Here is a 22228-nt window from a genome sequence, read left to right on the forward strand (position 1 = left end):
CGGAGGTCCCGCAGGCGGGTGGGTCCCTGGCACAGACGTGCGGAGCGGCTCCCGCCCGGCCCCCCTGAGAACCGTCGCCGTTCCGTAAGGCGGGGCGCCTGCTTCCGAGTGTAAATCACGTGTCCGCTCTATGGATACGCTGTTTAGTTTACCAGGCAGGACTTTCTTGGTGAAAGAAGCAGCGTTGGCTTGCATTCTCGAGCAGGCTTCTCATCTGGCTGTGCACTGGTACTCTCTCTCTGGGTGTGCTTGTCCGCAGGGCAGGGCATGCCCTGGGCAGGTTGGAGCGTGATCTCTGCGGCCTCGTCCTGCAGCTCCTTCCTTTCATTCTCAATCGTCCTGCCCACGGTGGCCTCCTCTCAGGCCTGCATACTTACAACGGCGCATTGCCCGTGCTGCCCCTCTGCAGGAAGTGTCCCTCTGTTTAGTTTGCAGCTGACTGATGCCGCCTCACCCTTCTCATCTCTTCTCAGGTGTCACTTGGTCAAGAAAGCGTCCCCTTACCTACTCAACTCATCACGTCCCCCTACCGTAGCTCACGTGACACCACGCACCTCTCGCTTATGGCCGTCGTCGCCTTTCACATCCAGTTTCAGGTAGGTAAGTTTACGCCGTGGTCCGTGAGGAAGAAGAGATCACGCCTGTTTTGCTTACTCTTGATTCCCAGCGACTAGCCCGGTTACTGATAACCTCTGTTAGAGGAGAGAAAGGAATGCACCCAATCCCTGGTGAAGCCCTGACCGTTTTCCTTTCTAGTGTCCCTCGTACTCCTCCCTGCCATCTGTGTCGCCCTTGCTCCGCGTCTACCGTTTATGAGTTTACACCTGGGTTACGGTGACTGCTTCAGAGAATCGCATGCCTTTCTACCTCCCTCGCTGCGACCTCTCCTACGCCTCCCAGGGCTCTTGCGTTATGCCCTTGCCCTCTTCCGAGCCGTCCGTGGCACCCGCTGTCATCCCCATACGGCCAAGCTCCTAAGACTGACACTCAAGGCCCTCCGTAATCTGGCTTCAGTTTCACTTTCTAGACGTTTCAAGGAAGAGCGGGGTCTAAATATCTGTGCACCTCTGCTCCGTTTCATATCTACCCACGAGGTTAATTTTTTTGTTTCTTCCAGTCCACCTATTTTGCACCTCCTTCTCTGCGAAGACTTCACTGAGAATCCAAGCGATTTGTGGATCCCTTCTCTCCCCTGAAGCTGTAAACAGTTTAACAAGACATGTGCGGAACTGCCGTAAGGTAATCTACATCTTGTCTCCCTCTCTGGTATCTAACCTCCCTGCGAGTGGGGGTACGTCTCCGTGTTCTGTGCGGTTTTCAGCACAGTACTCTCTACACGTAGTGGATATTTGCTTTGGTAAGTGAAGGAATAAGTGAATGAGTCACCAAGATAAGGGTATTGTCTCATTCTTTCTCGCTTTTTCCACTTTCAAGTTTCTTTAGTTAGTTTCCTCAGACAAAAGGTTTCTTTGTAGCTACACAGTGGCCAGGTCCACAGAATGTTGCAGACAGCTGCTGAAAACATCCCTCCTCCACTTGAGAATGGCTTGCTCTCCCTCTCAAGCGGAGAGAGCTGGGATTCGATATTTAATTAAGTGCCTCTGTTCACTTGGCATTTAGAGGCATAGGGGGCGTTAGTGCTCTACACCCGGTGAAATCCGTTTCCTTTGTGATTTTCCTTTGTGGAAAACAACTATCCACAGAGTGTTTTGTGCCAATTTTCCATCCTTTTAGATTGTCGGAAAGCATTTTACCTACGTAGAAACAGAAAACGAATAGAAAGAGCGTTGCTTTGCGTTTAATAAAAGCTTAGGGCGGTCTCGGTGGTACGTTAGTGAAGTTATCTGGGGACACCTTAGCCACGTACATTGTGTTGGAGAGGCACCGAGAATTCGGGAGTTCTCAAAGTTCGAGGACACAGTTGCCTTACACGTAGGCTCGGTGGCAGCCGTGGACATGGCAGCGATTTGGAGAATGTTGTATTAGTCGGCTCTTGCTGTGATAATGCTTTGCAACAAATCTCCCCAAAACTCACTTACGTAAAGAAGAATCTAGTTTTCTCGGACCTGTGGGCTAGCTGCAGCGGCTCTCTTGTAGACCTCTCAATGGCGGGTGTTGCTCCATGCCGTGGGTCAGTTTGAGGTCTGTCCCGCACACCTTACCGTGGAGCCCAACTGTGAGGCTGCAGGTCCTCGTCTTCTCGCAGAGTTCACTGAAAGGTAAGAGGTGAGCCCAACCACACAAGGCCACGTAAGGCCTCTGCGACTCATTGAAGGCCATCGTGTCTTCCCTTGGCCTCCTGGGAACCCCCTGGCCCCAGGATGCAGCTTCCATAGCCCAGGGCAACCGGCGGAGGGGGGCGGGCGGGGCTGCAGGAGGGTGGAACGCCGAGGTCACAGAGGGTGTGGGTGTGGCCACCTCTGCTGTGACTGAACCAAGGGCAGGGGGGCAGGGGGTCCAGGGCAGGGCCCTCAGAGCCCGGTAGGCCCAGGGGGGCGGCGCAAGCACCTAGGCCCAGGCCGAAGAGCGCCTTCTTGGTCTGCGCGGCAGGCCGGCCTCTCGCCTTGCCACTCAGGCCGCCCTCCCACTTGAAGTGTGTGTGGCACGCGTCCGCGGAGTACACCTCGCTGCACAGGTAGCCGTGGGACTGGGCGTCGTAGCTTCCTGCGGGGCGGCCGGAGGTCCCGCAGGCGGGTGGGTCCCTGGCACAGATGCGCGGAGCGGCTCCCGCCCGGCCCCCCGAGAACCGTCGCCGTTCCGTAAGGCGGGGCGCCTGCTTCAGAATGTAAATCACGTGTCCGCTCTATGGATATGCTGTTTAGTTTACTAGGCAAGACTTTCTTGGTGAAAGAAGCAGCGTTGGCTTGCATTCTCGAGCAGGCTTCTCATCTGGCTGTGCCCTGGTACGCTCTCTCTGGGTGTGCTAGTCCGCAGGGCAGGGCATCCCCTGGGCAGGGTGGAGCGTGATCTCTGCGGCCTCGTCCTGCAGCTCCTTCCTTTCATTCTCAATCATCCTGCCCACGGTGGCCTCCTCTCAGGCCTGCATACTTACAACGGCGCATTGCCCGTGCTGCCCCTCTGCAGGAAGTGTCCCTCTGTTTAGTTTGCAGCTGACTGATGCCGCCTCACCCTTCTCATCTCTTCTCAGGTGTCACTTGGTCAAGAAAGCGTCCCCTTACCTACTCAACTCATCACGTCCCCCTACCGTAGCTCACGTGACACCACGCACCTCTCGCTTATGGCCGTCGTCGCCTTTCACATCCAGTTTCAGGTAGGTAAGTTTACCCCGTGGTCCGTGAGGAAGAAGAGATCACGCCTGTTTTGCTTACTCTTGATTCCCAGCGACTAGCCCGGTTACTGATAACCTCTGTTAGAGGAGAGAAAGGAATGCACCCAATCCCTGGTGAAGCCCTGACCGTTTTCCTTTCTAGTGTCCCTCGTACTCCTCCCTGCCATCTGTGTCGCCCTTGCTCCGCGTCTACCGTTTATGAGTTTACACCTGGGTTACGGTGACTGCTTCGGAGAATCGCATGCCTTTCTACCTCCCTCGCTGCGACCTCTCCTACGCCTCCCAGGGCTCTTGGGTTATGCCCTTGCCCTCTTCCGAGCCGTCCGTGGCACCCGCTGTCATCCCCATACGGCCAAGCTCCTAAGACTGACACTCAAGGCCCTCCGTAATCTGGCTTCAGTTTCACTTTCTAGACGTTTCAAGGAAGAGCGGGGTCTAAATATCTGTGCACCTCTGCTCCGTTTCATATCTACCCACGAGGTTAATTTTTTTGTTTCTTCCAGTCCACCTATTTTGCACCTCCTTCTCTGCGAAGACTTCACTGAGAATCCAAGCGATTTGTGGATCCCTTCTCTCCCCTGAAGCTGTAAACAGTTTAACAAGACATGTGCGGAACTGCCGTAAGTTAATCTACATCTTGTCTCCCTCTCTGGTATCTAACCTCCCTGCGAGTGGGGGTACGTCTCTGTGTTCTGTGCGGTTTTCAGCACAGTACTCTCTACACGTAGTGGATATTTGCTTTGGTAAGTGAACGAATAAGTGAATGAGTCACCAAGATAAGGGTATTGTCTCATTCTTTCTCGCTTTTTCCACTTTCAAGTTTCTTTAGTTAGTTTCCTCAGACAAAAGGTTTCTTTGTAGCTACACAGTGGCCAGGTCCACAGAATGTTGCAGACAGCTGCTGAAAACATCCCTCCTCCACTTGAGAATGGCTTGCTCTCCCTCTCAAGCGGAGAGAGCTGGGATTCGATATTTAATTAAGTGCCTCTGTTCACTTGGCATTTAGAGGCATAGGGGGCGTTAGTGCTCTACACCCGGTGAAATCCCTGTTTCCTTTGTGATTTTCCTTTGTGGAAAACAACTATCCACAGAGTGTTTTGTGCCAATTTTCCATCCTTTTAGATTGTCGGAAAGCATTTTACCTACGTAGAAACAGAAAACGAATAGAAAGAGCGTTGCTTTGCGTTTAATAAAAGCTTAGGGCGGTCTCGGTGGTACGTTAGTGAAGTTATCTGGGGACACCTTAGCCACGTACATTGTGTTGGAGAGGCACCGAGAATTCGGGAGTTCTCAAAGTTCGAGGACACAGTTGCCTTACACGTAGGCTCGGTGGCAGCCGTGGACATGGCATCGATTTGGAGAATGTTGTATTAGTCGGCTCTTGCTGTGATAATGCTTTGCAACAAATCTCCCCAAAACTCACTTACGTAAAGAAGAATCTAGTTTTCTCGGACCTGTGGGCTAGCTGCAGCGGCTCTCTTGTAGACCTCTCGATGGCGGGTGTTGCTCCATGCCGTGGGTCAGTTTGAGGTCTGTCCCGCACACCTTACCGTGGAGCCCAACGGTGAGGCTGCAGGTCCCTGTCTTCTCGCAGAGTTCACTGAAAGGTAAGAGGTGAGCCCAACCACACAAGGCCACGTAAGGCCTCTGCGACTCATTGAAGGCCATCGTGTCTTCCCTTGGCCTCCTGGGAACCCCCTGGCCCCAGGATGCAGCTTCCGTAGCCCAGGGCGACCGGCGGAGGGGGGCGGGCGGGGCTGCAGGAGGGTGGAACGCTGAGGTTACAGAGGGTGTGGGTGTGGCCACCTCTGCTGTGACTGAACCAAGGGCAGGGGGGCAGGGGGTCCAGGGCAGGGCCCTCAGAGCCCGGTAGGCCCAGGGGGGCGGCGCAAGCACCTAGGCCTAGGCCGAAGAGCGCCTTCTTGGTCTGCCGCGGCAGGCCGGCCTCTCGCCTTGCCACTCAGGCCGCCCTCCCACTTGAAGTGTGTGTGGCACGCGTCCGCGGAGTACACCTCGCTGCACAGGTAGCCGTGGGACTGGGCGTCGTAGCTTCCTGCGGGGCGGCCGGAGGTCCCGCAGGCGGGTGGGTCCCTGGCACAGACGCGCGGAGCGGCTCCCGCCCGGCCCCCCTGAGAACCGTCGCCGTTCCGTAAGGCGGGGCGCCTGCTTCCGAGTGTAAATCACGTGTCCGCTCTATGGATACGCTGTTTAGTTTACCAGGCAGGACTTTCTTGGTGAAAGAAGCAGCGTTGGCTTGCATTCTCGAGCAGGCTTCTCATCTGGCTGTGCACTGGTACTCTCTCTCTGGGTGTGCTAGTCCGCAGGGCAGGGCATGCCCTGGGCAGGTTGGAGCGTGATCTCTGCGGCCTCGTCCTGCAGCTCCTTCCTTTCATTCTCAATCGTCCTGCCCACGGTGGCCTCCTCTCAGGCCTGCATACTTACAACGGCGCATTGCCCGTGCTGCCCCTCTGCAGGAAGTGTCCCTCTGTTTAGTTTGCAGCTGACTGATGCCGCCTCACCCTTCTCATCTCTTCTCAGGTGTCACTTGGTCAAGAAAGCGTCCCCTTACCTACTCAACTCATCACGTCCCCCTACCGTAGCTCACGTGACACCACGCACCTCTCGCTTATGGCCGTCGTCGCCTTTCACATCCAGTTTCAGGTAGGTAAGTTTACCCCGTGGTCCGTGAGGAAGAAGAGATCACGCCTGTTTTGCTTACTCTTGATTCCCAGCGACTAGCCCGGTTACTGATAACCTCTGTTAGAGGAGAGAAAGGAATGCACCCAATCCCTGGTGAAGCCCTGACCGTTTTCCTTTCTAGTGTCCCTCGTACTCCTCCCTGCCATCTGTGTCGCCCTTGCTCCGCGTCTACCGTTTATGAGTTTACACCTGGGTTACGGTGACTGCTTCAGAGAATCGCATGCCTTTCTACCTCCCTCGCTGCGACCTCTCCTACGCCTCCCAGGGCTCTTGCGTTATGCCCTTGCCCTCTTCCGAGCCGTCCGTGGCACCCGCTGTCATCCCCATACGGCCAAGCTCCTAAGACTGACACTCAAGGCCCTCCGTAATCTGGCTTCAGTTTCACTTTCTAGACGTTTCAAGGAAGAGCGGGGTCTAAATATCTGTGCACCTCTGCTCCGTTTCATATCTACCCACGAGGTTAATTTTTTTGTTTCTTCCAGTCCACCTATTTTGCACCTCCTTCTCTGCGAAGACTTCACTGAGAATCCAAGCGATTTGTGGATCCCTTCTCTCCCCTGAAGCTGTAAACAGTTTAACAAGACATGTGCGGAACTGCCGTAAGGTAATCTACATCTTGTCTCCCTCTCTGGTATCTAACCTCCCTGCGAGTGGGGGTACGTCTCCGTGTTCTGTGCGGTTTTCAGCACAGTACTCTCTACACGTAGTGGATATTTGCTTTGGTAAGTGAAGGAATAAGTGAATGAGTCACCAAGATAAGGGTATTGTCTCATTCTTTCTCGCTTTTTCCACTTTCAAGTTTCTTTAGTTAGTTTCCTCAGACAAAAGGTTTCTTTGTAGCTACACAGTGGCCAGGTCCACAGAATGTTGCAGACAGCTGCTGAAAACATCCCTCCTCCACTTGAGAATGGCTTGCTCTCCCTCTCAAGCGGAGAGAGCTGGGATTCGATATTTAATTAAGTGCCTCTGTTCACTTGGCATTTAGAGGCATAGGGGGCGTTAGTGCTCTACACCCGGTGAAATCCCTGTTTCCTTTGTGATTTTCCTTTGTGGAAAACAACTATCCACAGAGTGTTTTGTGCCAATTTTCCATCCTTTTAGATTGTCGGAAAGCATTTTACCTACGTAGAAACAGAAAACGAATAGAAAGAGCGTTGCTTTGCGTTTAATAAAAGCTTAGGGCGGTCTGGGTGGTACGTTAGTGAAGTTATCTGGGGACACCTTAGCCACGTACATTGTGTTGGAGAGGCACCGAGAATTCGGGAGTTCTCAAAGTTCGAGGACACAGTTGCCTTACACGTAGGCTCGGTGGCAGCCGTGGACATGGCAGCGATTTGGAGAATGTTGTATTAGTCGGCTCTTGCTGTGATAATGCTTTGCAACAAATCTCCCCAAAACTCACTTACGTAAAGAAGAATCTAGTTTTCTCGGACCTGTGGGCTAGCTGCAGCGGCTCTCTTGTAGACCTCTCAATGGCGGGTGTTGCTCCATGCCGTGGGTCAGTTTGAGGTCTGTCCCGCACACCTTACCGTGGAGCCCAACTGTGAGGCTGCAGGTCCCCGTCTTCTCGCAGAGTTCACTGAAAGATAAGAGGTGAGCCCAACCACACAAGGCCACGTAAGGCCTCTGCGACTCATTGAAGGCCATCGTGTCTTCCCTTGGCCTCCTGGGAACGCCCTGGCCCCAGGATGCAGCTTCCATAGCGCAGGGCAACCGGCGGAGTGGGGCGGGCGGGGCTGCAGGAGGCTGGAACGCCGAGGTCACAGAGGGTGTGGGTGTGGCCACCTCTGCTGTGACTGAACCAAGGGCAGGGGTGCAGGGGGTCCAGGGCAGGGCCCTCAGAGCCCGGTAGGCCCAGGGGGGCGGCGCAAGCACCTAGGCCCAGGCCGAGGAGCGCCTTCTTGGTCTGCCGCGGCAGGCCGGCCTCTCGCCTTGCCACTCAGGCCGCCCTCCCACTTGAAGTGTGTGTGGCACGCGTCCGCGGAGTACACCTCGCTGCACAGGTAGCCGTGGGACTGGGCGTCGTAGCTTCCTGCGGGGCGGCCGGAGGTCCCGCAGGTGGGTGGGTCCCTGGCACAGACGCGCGGAGCGGCTCCCGCCCGGCCCCCCGAGAACCGTCGCCGTTCCGTAAGGCGGGGCGCCTGCTTCAGAATGTAAATCACGTGTCCGCTCTATGGATACGCTGTTTAGTTTACCAGGCAAGACTTTCTTGGTGAAAGAAGCAGCGTTGGCTTGCATTCTCGAGCAGGCTTCTCATCTGGCTGTGCACTGGTACTCTCTCTCTGGGTGTGCTAGTCCGCAGGGCAGGGCATGCCCTGGGCAGGGTGGAGCGTGATCTCTGCGGCCTCGTCCTGCAGCTCCTTCCTTTCATTCTCAATCGTCCTGCCCACGGTGGCCTCCTCTCAGGCCTGCATACTTACAACGGCGCATTGCCCGTGCTGCCCCTCTGCAGGAAGTGTCCCTCTGTTTAGTTTGCAGCTGACTGATGCCGCCTCACCCTTCTCATCTCTTCTCAGGTGTCACTTGGTCAAGAAAGCGTCCCCTTACCTACTCAACTCATCACGTCCCCCTACCGTAGCTCACGTGACACCACGCACCTCTCGCTTATGGCCGCCGTCGCCTTTCACATCCAGTTTCAGGTAGGTAAGTTTACCCCGTGGTCCGTGAGGAAGAAGAGATCACGCCTGTTTTGCTTACTCTTGATTCCCAGCGACTAGCCCGGTTACTGATAACCTCTGTTAGAGGAGAGAAAGGAATGCACCCAATCCCTGGTGAAGCCCTGACCGTTTTCCTTTCTAGTGTCTCTCGTACTCCTCCCTGCCATCTGTGTCGCCCTTGCTCCGCGTCTACCGTTTATGAGTTTACACCTGGGTTACGGTGACTGCTTCGGAGAATCGCATGCCTTTCTACCTCCCTCGCTGCGACCTCTCCTACGCCTCCCAGGGCTCTTGGGTTATGCCCTTGCCCTCTTCCGAGCCGTCCGTGGCACCCGCTGTCATCCCCATACGGCCAAGCTCCTAAGACTGACACTCAAGGCCCTCCGTAATCTGGCTTCAGTTTCACTTTCTAGACGTTTCAAGGAAGAACGGGGTCTAAATATCTGTGCACCTCTGCTCCGTTTCATATCTACCCACGAGGTTAATTTTTTTGTTTCTTCCAGTCCACCTATTTTGCACCTCCTTCTCTGCGAAGACTTCACTGAGAATCCAAGCGATTTGTGGATCCCTTCTCTCCCCTGAAGCTGTAAACAGTTTAACAAGACATGTGCGGAACTGCCGTAAGGTAATCTACATCTTGTCTCCCTCTCTGGTATCTAACCTCCCTGCGAGTGGGGGTACGTCTCCGTGTTCTGTGCGGTTTTCAGCACAGTACTCTCTACACGTAGTGGATATTTGCTTTGGTAAGTGAAGGAATAAGTGAATGAGTCACCAAGATAAGGGTATTGTCTCATTCTTTCTCGCTTTTTCCACTTTCAAGTTTCTTTAGTTAGTTTCCTCAGACAAAAGGTTTCTTTGTAGCTACACAGTGGCCAGGTCCACAGAATGTTGCAGACAGCTGCTGAAAACATCCCTCCTCCACTTGAGAATGGCTTGCTCTCCCTCTCAAGCGGAGAGAGCTGGGATTCGATATTTAATTAAGTGCCTCTGTTCACTTGGCATTTAGAGGCATAGGGGGCGTTAGTGCTCTACACCCGGTGAAATCCCTGTTTCCTTTGTGATTTTCCTTTGTGGAAAACAACTATCCACAGAGTGTTTTGTGCCAATTTTCCATCCTTTTAGATTGTCGGAAAGCATTTTACCTACGTAGAAACAGAAAACGAATAGAAAGAGCGTTGCTTTGCGTTTAATAAAAGCTTAGGGCGGTCTCGGTGGTACGTTAGTGAAGTTATCTGGGGACACCTTAGCCACGTACATTGTGTTGGAGAGGCACCGAGAATTCGGGAGTTCTCAAAGTTCGAGGACACAGTTGCCTTACACGTAGGCTCGGTGGCAGCCGTGGACATGGCAGCGATTTGGAGAATGTTGTATTAGTCGGCTCTTGCTGTGATAATGCTTTGCAACAAATCTCCCCAAAACTCACTTACGTAAAGAAGAATCTAGTTTTCTCGGACCTGTGGGCTAGCTGCAGCGGCTCTCTTGTAGACCTCTCGATGGCGGGTGTTGCTCCATGCCGTGGGTCAGTTTGAGGTCTGTCCCGCACACCTTACCGTGGAGCCCAACGGTGAGGCTGCAGGTCCTCGTCTTCTCGCAGAGTTCACTGAAAGGTAAGAGGTGAGCCCAACCACACAAGGCCACGTAAGGCCTCTGCGACTCATTGAAGGCCATCGTGTCTTCCCTTGGCCTCCTGGGAACCCCCTGGCCCCAGGATGCAGCTTCCATAGGCCAGGGCAACCGGCGGAGGGGGGCGGGCGGGGCTGCAGGAGGGTGGAACGCCGAGGTCACAGAGGGTGTGGGTGTGGCCACCTCTGCTGTGACTGAACCAAGGGCAGGGGGGCAGGGGGTCCAGGGCAGGGCCCTCAGAGCCCGGTAGGCCCAGGGGGGCGGCGCAAGCACCTAGGCCCAGGCAGGTCTGCCGCGGCAGGCCGGCCTCTCGCCTTACCACTCAGGCCGCCCTCCCACTTGAAGTGTGTGTGGCACGCGTCCGCGGAGTACACCTCGCTGCACAGGTAGCCGTGGGACTGGGCGTCGTAGCTTCCTGCGGGGCGGCCGGAGGTCCCGCAGGCGGGTGGGTCCCTGGCACAGACGCGCGGAGCGGCTCCCGCCCGGCCCCCCTGAGAACCGTCGCCGTTCCGTAAGGCGGGGCGCCTGCTTCAGAATGTAAATCACGTGTCCGCTCTATGGATACGCTGTTTAGTTTACCAGGCAAGACTTTCTTGGTGAAAGAAGCAGCGTTGGCTTGCATTCTCGAGCAGGCTTCTCATCTGGCTGTGCACTGGTACTCTCTCTCTGGGTGTGCTAGTCCGCAGGGCAGGGCATGCCCTGGGCAGGGTGGAGCGTGATCTCTGCGGCCTCGTCCTGCAGCTCCTTCCTTTCATTCTCAATCGTCCTGCCCACGGTGGCCTCCTCTCAGGCCTGCATACTTACAACGGCGCATTGCCCGTGCTGCCCCTCTGCAGGAAGTGTCCCTCTGTTTAGTTTGCAGCTGACTGATGCCGCCTCACCCTTCTCATCTCTTCTCAGGTGTCACTTGGTCAAGAAAGCGTCCCCTTACCTACTCAACTCATCACGTCCCCCTACCGTAGCTCACGTGACACCACGCACCTCTCGCTTATGGCCGTCGTCGCCTTTCACATCCAGTTTCAGGTAGGTAAGTTTACCCCGTGGTCCGTGAGGAAGAAGAGATCACGCCTGTTTTGCTTACTCTTGATTCCCAGCGACTAGCCCGGTTACTGATAACCTCTGTTAGAGGAGAGAAAGGAATGCACCCAATCCCTGGTGAAGCCCTGACCGTTTTCCTTTCTAGTGTCTCTCGTACTCCTCCCTGCCATCTGTGTCGCCCTTGCTCCGCGTCTACCGTTTATGAGTTTACACCTGGGTTACGGTGACTGCTTCGGAGAATCGCATGCCTTTCTACCTCCCTCGCTGCGACCTCTCCTACGCCTCCCAGGGCTCTTGGGTTATGCCCTTGCCCTTTTCCGAGCCGTCCGTGGCACCCGCTGTCATCCCCATACGGCCAAGCTCCTAAGACTGACACTCAAGGCCCTCCGTAATCTGGCTTCAGTTTCACTTTCTACACGTTTCAAGGAAGAACGGGGTCTAAATATCTGTGCACCTCTGCTCCGTTTCATATCTACCCACGAGGTTAATTTTTTGTTTCTTCCAGTCCACCTATTTTGCACCTCCTTCTCTGCGAAGACTTCACTGAGAATCCAAGCGATTTGTGGATCCCTTCTCTCCCCTGAAGCTGTAAACAGTTTAACAAGACATGTGCGGAACTGCCGTAAGGTAATCTACATCTTGTCTCCCTCTCTGGTATCTAACCTCCCTGCGAGTGGGGGTACGTCTCCGTGTTCTGTGCGGTTTTCAGCACAGTACTCTCTACACGTAGTGGATATTTGCTTTGGTAAGTGAAGGAATAAGTGAATGAGTCACCAAGATAAGGGTATTGTCTCATTCTTTCTCGCTTTTTCCACTTTCAAGTTTCTTTAGTTAGTTTCCTCAGACAAAAGGTTTCTTTGTAGCTACACAGTGGCCAGGTCCACAGAATGTTGCAGACAGCTGCTGAAAACATCCCTCCTCCACTTGAGAATGGCTTGCTCTCCCTCTCAAGCGGAGAGAGCTGGGATTCGATATTTAATTAAGTGCCTCTGTTCACTTGGCATTTAGAGGCATAGGGGGCGTTAGTGCTCTACACCCGGTGAAATCCCTGTTTCCTTTGTGATTTTCCTTTGTGGAAAACAACTATCCACAGAGTGTTTTGTGCCAATTTTCCATCCTTTTAGATTGTCGGAAAGCATTTTACCTACGTAGAAACAGAAAACGAATAGAAAGAGCGTTGCTTTGCGTTTAATAAAAGCTTAGGGCGGTCTCGGTGGTACGTTAGTGAAGTTATCTGGGGACACCTTAGCCACGTACATTGTGTTGGAGAGGCACCGAGAATTCGGGAGTTCTCAAAGTTCGAGGACACAGTTGCCTTACACGTAGGCTCGGTGGCAGCCGTGGACATGGCAGCGATTTGGAGAATGTTGTATTAGTCGGCTCTTGCTGTGATAATGCTTTGCAACAAATCTCCCCAAAACTCACTTACGTAAAGAAGAATCTAGTTTTCTCGGACCTGTGGGCTAGCTGCAGCGGCTCTCTTGTAGACCTCTCGATGGCGGGTGTTGCTCCATGCCGTGGGTCAGTTTGAGGTCTGTCCCGCACACCTTACCGTGGAGCCCAACTGTGAGGCTGCAGGTCCCCGTCTTCTCGCAGAGTTCACTGAAAGTTAAGAGGTGAGCCCAACCACACAAGGCCACGTAAGGCCTCTGCGACTCATTGACGGCCATCGTGTCTTCCCTTGGCCTCCTGGGAACCCCCTGGCCCCAGGATGCAGCTTCCATAGCCCAGGGCAACCGGCGGAGGGGGGCGGGCGGGGCTGCAGGAGGGTGGAACGCCGAGGTCACAGAGGGTGTGGGTGTGGCCACCTCTGCTGTGACTGAACCAAGGGCAGGGGGGCAGGGGGTCCAGGGCAGGGCCCTCAGAGCCCGGTAGGCCCAGGGGTGCGGCGCAAGCACCTAGGCCCAGGCCGAGGAGCGCCTTCTTGGTCTGCCGCGGCAGGCCGGCCTCTCGCCTTGCCACTCAGGCCGCCCTCCCACTTGAAGTGTGTGTGGCACGCGTCCGCGGAGTACACCTCGCTGCACAGGTAGCCGTGGGACTGGGCGTCGTAGGTTCCTGCGGGGCGGCCGGAGGTCCCGCAGGCGGGTGGGTCCCTGGCACAGACGCGCGGAGCGGCTCCCGCCCGGCCCCCCTGAGAACCGTCGCTTCCGTAAGGCGGGGCGCCTGCTTCAGAGTGTAAATCACGTGTCCGCTCTATGCATACGCTGTTTAGTTTACCAGGCAAGACTTTCTTGGTGAAAGAAGCAGCGTTGGCTTGCATTCTCGAGCAGGCTTCTCATCTGGCTGTGCACTGGTACTCTCTCTCTGGGTGTGCTAGTCCGCAGGGCAGGGCATCCCCTGGGCAGGGTGGAGCGTGATCTCTGCGGCCTCGTCCTGCAGCTCCTTCCTTTCATTCTCAATCGTCCTGCCCACGGTGGCCTCCTCTCAGGCCTGCATACTTACAACGGCGCATTGCCCGTGCTGCCCCTCTGCAGGAAGTGTCCCTCTGTTTAGTTTGCAGCTGACTGATGCCGCCTCACCCTTCTCATCTCTTCTCAGGTGTCACTTGGTCAAGAAAGCGTCCCCTTACCTACTCAACTCATCACGTCCCCCTACCGTAGCTCACGTGACACCACGCACCTCTCGCTTATGGCCGTCGTCGCCTTTCACATCCAGTTTCAGGTAGGTAAGTTTACCCCGTGGTCCGTGAGGAAGAAGAGATCACGCCTGTTTTGCTTACTCTTGATTCCCAGCGACTAGCCCGGTTACTGATAACCTCTGTTAGAGGAGAGAAAGGAATGCACCCAATCCCTGGTGAAGCCCTGACCGTTTTCCTTTCTAGTGTCCCTCGTACTCTTCCCTGCCATCTGTGTCGCCCTTGCTCCGCGTTTACCGTTTATGAGTTTACACCTGGGTTACGGTGACTGCTTCGGAGAATCGCATGCCTTTCTACCTCCCTCGCTGCGACCTCTCCTACGCCTCCCAGGGCTCTTGGGTTATGCCCTTGCCCTCTTCCGAGCCGTCCGTGGCACCCTCTGTCATCCCCATACGGCCAAGCTCCTAAGACTGACACTCAAGGCCCTCCGTAATCTGGCTTCAGTTTCACTTTCTAGACGTTTCAAGGAAGAGCGGGGTCTAAATATCTGTGCACCTCTGCTCCGTTTTATATCTACCCACGAGGTTAATTTTTTTCTTTCTTCCAGTCCACCTATTTTGCACCTCCTTCTCTGCGAAGACTTCACTGAGAATCCAAGCGATTTGTGGATCCCTTCTCTCCCCTGAAGCTGTAAACAGTTTAACAAGACATGTGCGGAACTGCCGTAAGGTAATCTACATCTTGTCTCCCTCTCTGGTATCTAACCTCCCTGCGAGTGGGGGTACGTCTACGTGTTCTGTGCGGTTTTCAGCACAGTACTCTCTACACGTAGTGGATGTTTGCTTTGGTAAGTGGACGAATAAGTGAATGAGTCACCAAGATAAGGGTATTGTCTCATTCTTTCTCGCTTTTTCCACTTTCAAGTTTCTTTAGTTAGTTTCCTCAGACAAAAGGTTTCTTTGTAGCTACACAGTGGCCAGGTCCACAGAATGTTGCAGATAGCTGCTGAAAACATCCCTCCTCCACTTGGGAATGGCTTGCTCTCCCTCTCAAGCGGAGAGAGCTGGGATTCGATATTTAATTAAGTGCCTCTGTTCACTTGGCATTTAGAGGCACTAGGGGGCGTTAGTGCTCTACAGCCGGTGAAATGCCTGTTTCCTTTGTGATTTTCCTTTGTGGAAAACAACTATCCACAGAGTGTTTTGTGCCAATTTTCCATCCTTTTAGATTGTCGGAAAGCATTTTACCTACGTAGAAACAGAAAACGAATAGAAAGAGCGTTGCTTTGCGTTTAATAAAAGCTTAGGGCGGTCTCGGTGGTACGTTAGTGAAGTTATCTGGGGACACCTTAGCCACGTACATTGTGTTGGAGAGGCACCGAGAATTCGGGAGTTCTCAAAGTTCGAGGACACAGTTGCCTTACACGTAGGCTCGGTGGCAGCCGTGGACATGGCAGCGATTTGGAGAATGTTGTATTAGTCGGCTCTTGCTGTGATAATGCTTTGCAACAAATCTCCCCAAAACTCACTTACGTAAAGAAGAATCTAGTTTTCTCGGACCTGTGGGCTAGCTGCAGCGGCTCTCTTGTAGACCTCTCGATGGCGGGTGTTGCTCCATGCCGTGGGTCAGTTTGAGGTCTGTCCCGCACACCTTACCGTGGAGCCCAACTGTGAGCCTGCAGGTCCCTGTCTTCTCGCAGAGTTCACTGAAAGGTAAGAGGTGAGCCCAACCACATAAGGCCACGTAAGGCCTCTGCGACTCATTGAAGGCCATCGTGTCTTCCCTTGGCCTCCTGGGAACCCCCTGGCCCCAGGATGCAGCTTCCGTAGCCCAGGGCAACCGGCGGAGGGGGGCGGGCGGGGCTGCAGGAGGGTGGAACGCCGAGGTCACAGAGGGTGTGGGTGTGGCCACCTCTGCTGTGACTGAACCAAGGGCAGGGGGGCAGGGGGTCCAGGGCAGGGCCCTCAGAGCCCGGTAGGCCCAGGGGGGCGGCGCAAGCACCTAGGCCCAGGCCGAAGAGCGCCTTCTTGGTCTGCGCGGCAGGCCGGCCTCTCGCCTTGCCACTCAGGCCGCCCTCCCACTTGAAGTGTGTGTGGCACGCGTCCGCGGAGTACACCTCGCTGCACAGGTAGCCGTGGGACTGGGCGTCGTAGCTTCCTGCGGGGCGGCCGGAGGTCCCGCAGGCGGGTGGGTCCCTGGCACAGACGCGCGGAGCGGCTCCCGCCCGGCCCCCCTGAGAACCGTCGCCGTTCCGTAAGGCGGGGCGCCTGCTTCAGAATGTAAATCACGTGTCCGCTCTATGGACACGCTGTTTAGTTTACCAGGCAAGACTTTCTTGGTGAAAGAAGCAGCGTTGGCTTGCATTCTCGAGCAGGCTTCTCATCTGGCTGTGCACTGGTACTCTCTCTCTGGGTGTGCTAGTCCGCAGGGCAGGGCATGCCCTGGGCAGGGTGGAGCGTGATCTCTGCGGCCTCGTCCTGCAGCTCCTTCCTTTCATTCTCAATCGTCCTGCCCACGGTGGCCTCCTCTCAGGCCTGCATACTTACAACGGCGCATTGCCCGTGCTGCCCCTCTGCAGGAAGTGTCCCTCTGTTTAGTTTGCAGCTGACTGATGCCGCCTCACCCTTCTCATCTCTTCTCAGGTGTCACTTGGTCAAGAAAGCGTCCCCTTACCTACTCAACTCATCACGTCCCCCTACCGTAGCTCACGTGACACCACGCACCTCTCGCTTATGGCCGTCGTCGCCTTTCACATCCAGTTTCAGGTAGGTAAGTTTATCCCGTGGTCCGTGAGGAAGAAGAGATCACGCCTGTTTTGCTTACTCTTGATTCCCAGCGACTAGCCCGGTTACTGATAACCTCTGTTAGAGGAGAGAAAGGAATGCACCCAATCCCTGGTGAAGCCCTGACCGTTTTCCTTTCTAGTGTCCCTCGTACTCCTCCCTGCCATCTGTGTCGCCCTTGCTCCGCGTCTACCGTTTATGAGTTTACACCTGGGTTACGGTGACTGCTTCGGAGAATCGCATACCTTTCTACCTCCCTCGCTGCGACCTCTCCTACGCCTCCCAGGGCTCTTGGGTTATGCCCTTGCCCTCTTCCGAGCCGTCCGTGGCACCCATTGTCATCTTCGGCTGTCAGCAGACTTGCATGCAATGTTCCTTTCTTTTCTCTTTTCTTCCTTACGCCACTGGGCCATGCAAAGTGGTGAAGCCCTGACACTCGCTGCCACGTGGATGTACCCTGAGAACATGATTCTGAGCGAGAGAAGTCAGACACACAAGGGCACACTGGGTGTGACACCACTGAGGAGAAACGTCAAGAACAGGTAGATCCACATAGTCTGTGGGTTCCTGGTTTTCAGGGGCTGCTGAGGGAACGGAGTGATAGCTAAGCTCAGTAAACTGTCCCCAGCCTTTGAGAGCATCGCTCTCAGGAAGAAGGGCTGACCACACGAAGACTGAACACGCAGTGAGTCCTGGGCCCAGACCCTGAGCTGGCACCCCCCACGTGGGGAAGTCACTGGGGCTTTCTGAGCCTCCCTGGAGACTGGCAGCAGCCCCAGGACCTCACAGAGCACAGTGCGCCCATCCCCAGAGCCTCCCCTCTGTTTCTCATCACCGGCTGTCAACAGACTTGCATGCAACGTTCTTTTCTTTTATCTTCTCTGCTTTACGTCACTAGGCCATGCAAAGTGGTGAAGCCCTGACACTCGCTGCCACTTGGATGCACCCTGAGACTTCTACGCTATGGGAGAGAAGTCAGACACAGAAGGACACACAGGGTGTGACCCCACTGAGGAGAAACGTCCAGAACAGGTAGATCCACATAGGCAGAGAGTGGGTTCCTGGTTGTCAGGGGCTGGCGAGAGGATGCAGTGATTGGTAAGGGCCTGAGGGATATTTTGGGCGTGATGGAAATGATCCAAAGCACGGCAGTAGGGAGGGCTGCACAGCTCAGTAAACTGTCCCCATGCTTCCCGTTGTAGCCTGTGAGAACATCGCTCTCAGAACGAAGGGCTGACTGCAGGAAGACTGAACGTGCAGTGGGTCCTGGGCCCAGACTCTCAGTTGGTGGCTCCCCACTTGGGGTAGTGACTGGGAGTTGCTGAGCCTCCTCAGAGACTCGCAGCAGCCCCAGGGCCTCACAGGGCATGGCGCCCCCTGCCCCAGAGCCTTCCCTCTGGTTCTCATCACCAGCTGTCACCAGACTTACATGCAATGTTCCGTTCTTTTCTTTTATCTTTTTTCCTTTCCTCAGCATGAAAAGGGTGAACCCCTGACACTCACTGCCACCTGAATGCACCCTGAGGACACGATGGTTGGTGAGACAAGTCAGACACAGAAGGACACACAGGGTGTGACACCACTGAGGAGAAACGTACAGAAAAGGTAGATCCACAGAGGCAGAGAGTAAGTCCCTGGTTGTCAGGGGCTGCCGAGGAGACGGATTAATAGCCAAGGGCGTGAGGGATATTTTTGGGGTGACGGAAATGGTCGAACAAGTGGCAGTTGTGATGGCTTCACAGCTTAGTAAACTGTCTCCCGTGCTCCCATGCGGCCCGTGAGAGCATCGCTCTCAGGACGAAGGGCTGACCGCAGGAAGACTGAACGATCAGTGGGTCCCTGGCAAAGACGCCCATTTGGCGGCCCCCCACTTGGGGTAGTGACTGGGAGTTGGTGAGCCTCCAAGGAGACTGGCAGCAACCCCAGGGCCTCACAGGGCCTGGTGCCCCCAGTCACAGTGGCTTCCCTCGGATTCTCATCACCAGTTGTCAGCAGACTTGCACGCAATGTTCCTGTCTTTTCTTTTTTTTCTTTTCTCAGTCCTTCTGCATGCAAAGAGGTGAACCCCTGACACTCGACGCCACGTGGATGCACCCTGACACGATGGTCGGTGAGACAACTCAGACACAGAAGGACACCCTGCGTCTGACCCCACTGAAGAGAAACGTCCAGAACAGGTAGATCCACATAGTCTGAGAGTGGGTTCCTGGTTGTCAGGGTCTCGCAAGGTGACGGAGTGACAGGTAATGGCATGAGGGACATTTTTGGGGTGATGGAAGTGGTCCAAAGCACGGCAGTAGGGACGGCTTAACAGCTCAGTAAACTGTCCCCTTGCTCCCCATTGTAGCCTGTGAGAACACCTCTCTCAGTACAAAGGGCTGACTGAAGGAAGACTGAACGAGCAGTGGGTCCTGGGCGCAGACAATCAGTTGGCGGCCCCCACTTGGGGAAGTGACTGGGAGTTGCTGATCCTCCACGGAGACTGGCAGCTGCCCCAGGCCCTCACAGGTCATGGTGCCACCAGTCAACAGACTTGCATGCAATATTCCTTTCTTTTCTTTTTTCTTTTCTCAGTCCCTCAGCATGCAAAGGGGTGAATACGTGACACTCACTGCCATGTGGATGCACCCTGAGGACACGATGCTCAGCAAAAGAAGTCAGACACCGAAGGACATACAGGGTGTGACACCACTGAGGAGAAACGTCCAGAACAGGCAGATTCACAGAGTCAGAGATTAGGTTCCTGGTTATCAGGGGCTGAGGAGGGGACGGAGTGATAGCTAAGTGGATGAGGGACATTTTTCGGGTGATGGAAGTGGTTCAAAGCATGGCAGTAGGGACGGCTGAACAGCTCAGTAAACTGTCCACATGCTCCCCGTTGTAGCCTGTGAGAACATCACTCTCAGGACGAAGGGCTGACTGCAGGAAGACAGAACGAGCAGTGGGTCCTGGACCCAGACACTCAGTTGGCGGCCCCCGTACTTGGAGTACTGACTGGGAGTTGCTGAGCTTCCACGGAGACTTGCAGCAGCCCCAGGGCCTCAGAGGGCATGGCGCCCCAGAGCCTTGCATCTGATTCTCATCACCAGCTGTCACCAGACTTTCATGCAATGTTCCATTCTTTTCTTTTATCTTTTTTCCATCTCTCAGCATGCAAAGGATTGAAGCCGTGACACTCACTGCCACATGGATGCCCCCTGAGATCTCTACGCTACAGGAGAGAAGTCAGACAAAGAAGGACACACAGGGTGTGACCCCACTGAGGAGAAACATTCAGAACAGGTAGATCCACAGAGTCACAGAGTGGGTTCCTTGTTCTCAGGGGCTGATGAGGGGGCGGAGTGATAGCTATGTGTGTGAGTGACATTTTGGGGGTGATGGAAGTGGTCCAAAGCACGGCAGTAGTGATGGATGCACAGCTCAGTAAACTATCCCCTTGCTGCCTGGTGCAGCCTGTGAGAGCATCGCACTTAGGACGAAGGGCTGACTGCAGGAAGACTGAACGAACAGTGGGTCCTGGGCGGAGATGCTCCGTTGGCGGTCCCCCACTTAGGGAAGTGACTGGGAGTTTCCGAGCCTCCACGGAGATTGGCAGCAGCCCCAAGGCCTCACAGGGCATGGAGCCCCCACCCCTATAACCTTCTCTCTGGTTGTAATCACCGGCTCTTACCAGACTTGCATGCAATGTTCCTTGCTTTTCTTTTTCTTTTCTCAGTCCCTCTGCATGCAAAGCGGTGAAGTCCTGACACTTGCTGCCTTGTGCATGCACCCTGAGAGCACGATGCTCAGTGAGAGAAGTCAGACACAGAAGGACACACATGGTGTGACACCACTGAGGAGAAACGTCCAGAACAAGTATATCCACATAGTCAGAGTGGGTTCCTGCTTTTCAGGGTGTGGTGAGGTGAAGGAGTGGTAGCTTAGATTGTGAGGGACATTTTTGGTGTGATGGAAGTGGTCCAAAGCACGGCAGTAGGGACGGCTACACAGCTCACTAAACTGTCCCCATGCTCACTGTTGCAGCCTGTGAGAGCATCGCTCTCAGTACGAAGGGCTGACCGCAGGAAGACTGAATGAGCAGTGGGTCCTGGGCCCAGATGGTAAGTTGCCTGTCCCCTACTTGGGGAAGTAACTGGGAATTCCTGAGCCTCCATGGAGCCTGGAAGCAGCCCCAGGGCCTCACAGGTCACGGCGCTCCCGGGCCCAGAGCCTTCCCTCTGGTTCTCATCACCAGCTGTCACCAGACTTCTTGCAACGTTCCTTTCTTTTCTTTTTTCTTTTCTCAGTCCCTCAGCACACAAAGTGGTGAACCCCTGACACTCGCTGCCACGTGGATGCACTCTGAAAACACGATGCTCAGTGAGAGAATTCAGACACAGAAGGACACACAGGGTGTGACACCACTGAGGAGAAATGTCCAGAACAGGTAGATCCACATAGTCAGAGAGTCAGTTCCTGGTTGTCAGGAGCTGGCGAGGGGACGGAGTGATAGCTAAGGGCATGAGGGACATTTTGGGGTTGATTGCAGTGGTCCAAAGCACGGCAGTAGTGACGGCTGCACAGCTCAGTAAACTGTCCCCATGCTTCACATTGCAGCCTCTGTGAGCATTGCTCTCAGGACGAAGGGCTGACCTTAGGAAGACTGAATGAGCAGTGGATCCTGGGCCCAGACACTTAGCTGGCAGCCCCCAACTTGGGTAAGTTAGTGGGACTTGCTGAGCCTCCACGGAGACTGGCACCAACCCCAGGGCCTCACAGGCATGGTGCCCCCGGCCCCAGAGCCTCACCTCTGTTTCTCATCACCGGCTGTCACCAGAGGTGCATTCAACTTTCCTTTGTTTTCCTTTTTGTTTTTTCAGTCCCTCAGCCACGCAAGGGGGTGAATCCCTGACACTCGCTGTCACGTGGATGCACCCTGAGAGCACGATGTTCAGCGAGAGAAGTCAGGCACAGAAGGATGCACAGGGTGTGACCCCACTGAGGAGAAACGTCCAGAGCAGGTAGATCCACAGAGTCACAGAGTGGGTTCCTTGTTCTCAGGGGCTGATGAGGGGGCGGAGTGATAGCTATGTGTGTGAGTGACATTTTGGGGGTGATGGAAGTGGTCCAAAACACGGCAGTAGTGATGGATGCACAGCTCAGTAAACTATCCCCTTGCTGCCCGGTGCAGCCTGTGAGAGCATCGCACTTAGGACGAAGGGCTGACTGCAGGAAGACTGAATGTGCAGTGGGTCCTGGGCCCAGATGCTCAGCTGGCGTCCCCCATGTGGTGAAGTCACTGGGACTTGCTGAGCCTCCACGGAGACGGGCAGCAGCCCCAGAGTCTCACAGGGCACTGCGCCCCCGGCACCAGAGCCTTCCCTCTGTTCTCATAATCAGCTGTCCGCAGATTTGCAGGTCACGTTCTTTTCTTTTCTTTTGTGTTTTTTAAAGGCAACTCTTGCGTACGTGTATTTAATATGCAGGGAACCAGCCCTGACTCCTTGGTCTGTGTCTTCTAGCCTTTAGAGCCTCGAAGGCATCCATATCCTTTGTTTTTGCACCCAGTGCCTGGGGTTTGATG

General features: G+C 54.9%; 2 long non-coding RNA genes across 2 annotated transcripts; both read left to right on the forward strand.

Moving 5' to 3' along the window:
- Positions 1-17561: 17561 nt before the first annotated feature.
- Positions 17562-19185, forward strand: LOC137220000 (uncharacterized). The gene is made up of 3 exons (XR_010941405.1): positions 17562-17697; positions 18140-18270; positions 18706-19185. It is a non-coding gene; the product is annotated as an uncharacterized lncRNA (long non-coding RNA).
- Positions 19186-19194: 9 nt separating this feature from the next.
- On the forward strand, positions 19195-22206 carry LOC137219999 (uncharacterized). Its single transcript, XR_010941404.1, has 6 exons — positions 19195-19947; positions 20381-20520; positions 20689-20765; positions 20952-21091; positions 21262-21362; positions 21525-22206. It is a non-coding gene; the product is annotated as an uncharacterized lncRNA (long non-coding RNA).
- Positions 22207-22228: the final 22 nt, after the last annotated feature.

Source organism: Pseudorca crassidens, chromosome 2 (genome assembly GCF_039906515.1).
Source record: "Pseudorca crassidens isolate mPseCra1 chromosome 2, mPseCra1.hap1, whole genome shotgun sequence".
NCBI classification, from domain to species: domain Eukaryota; kingdom Metazoa; phylum Chordata; class Mammalia; order Artiodactyla; family Delphinidae; genus Pseudorca; species Pseudorca crassidens.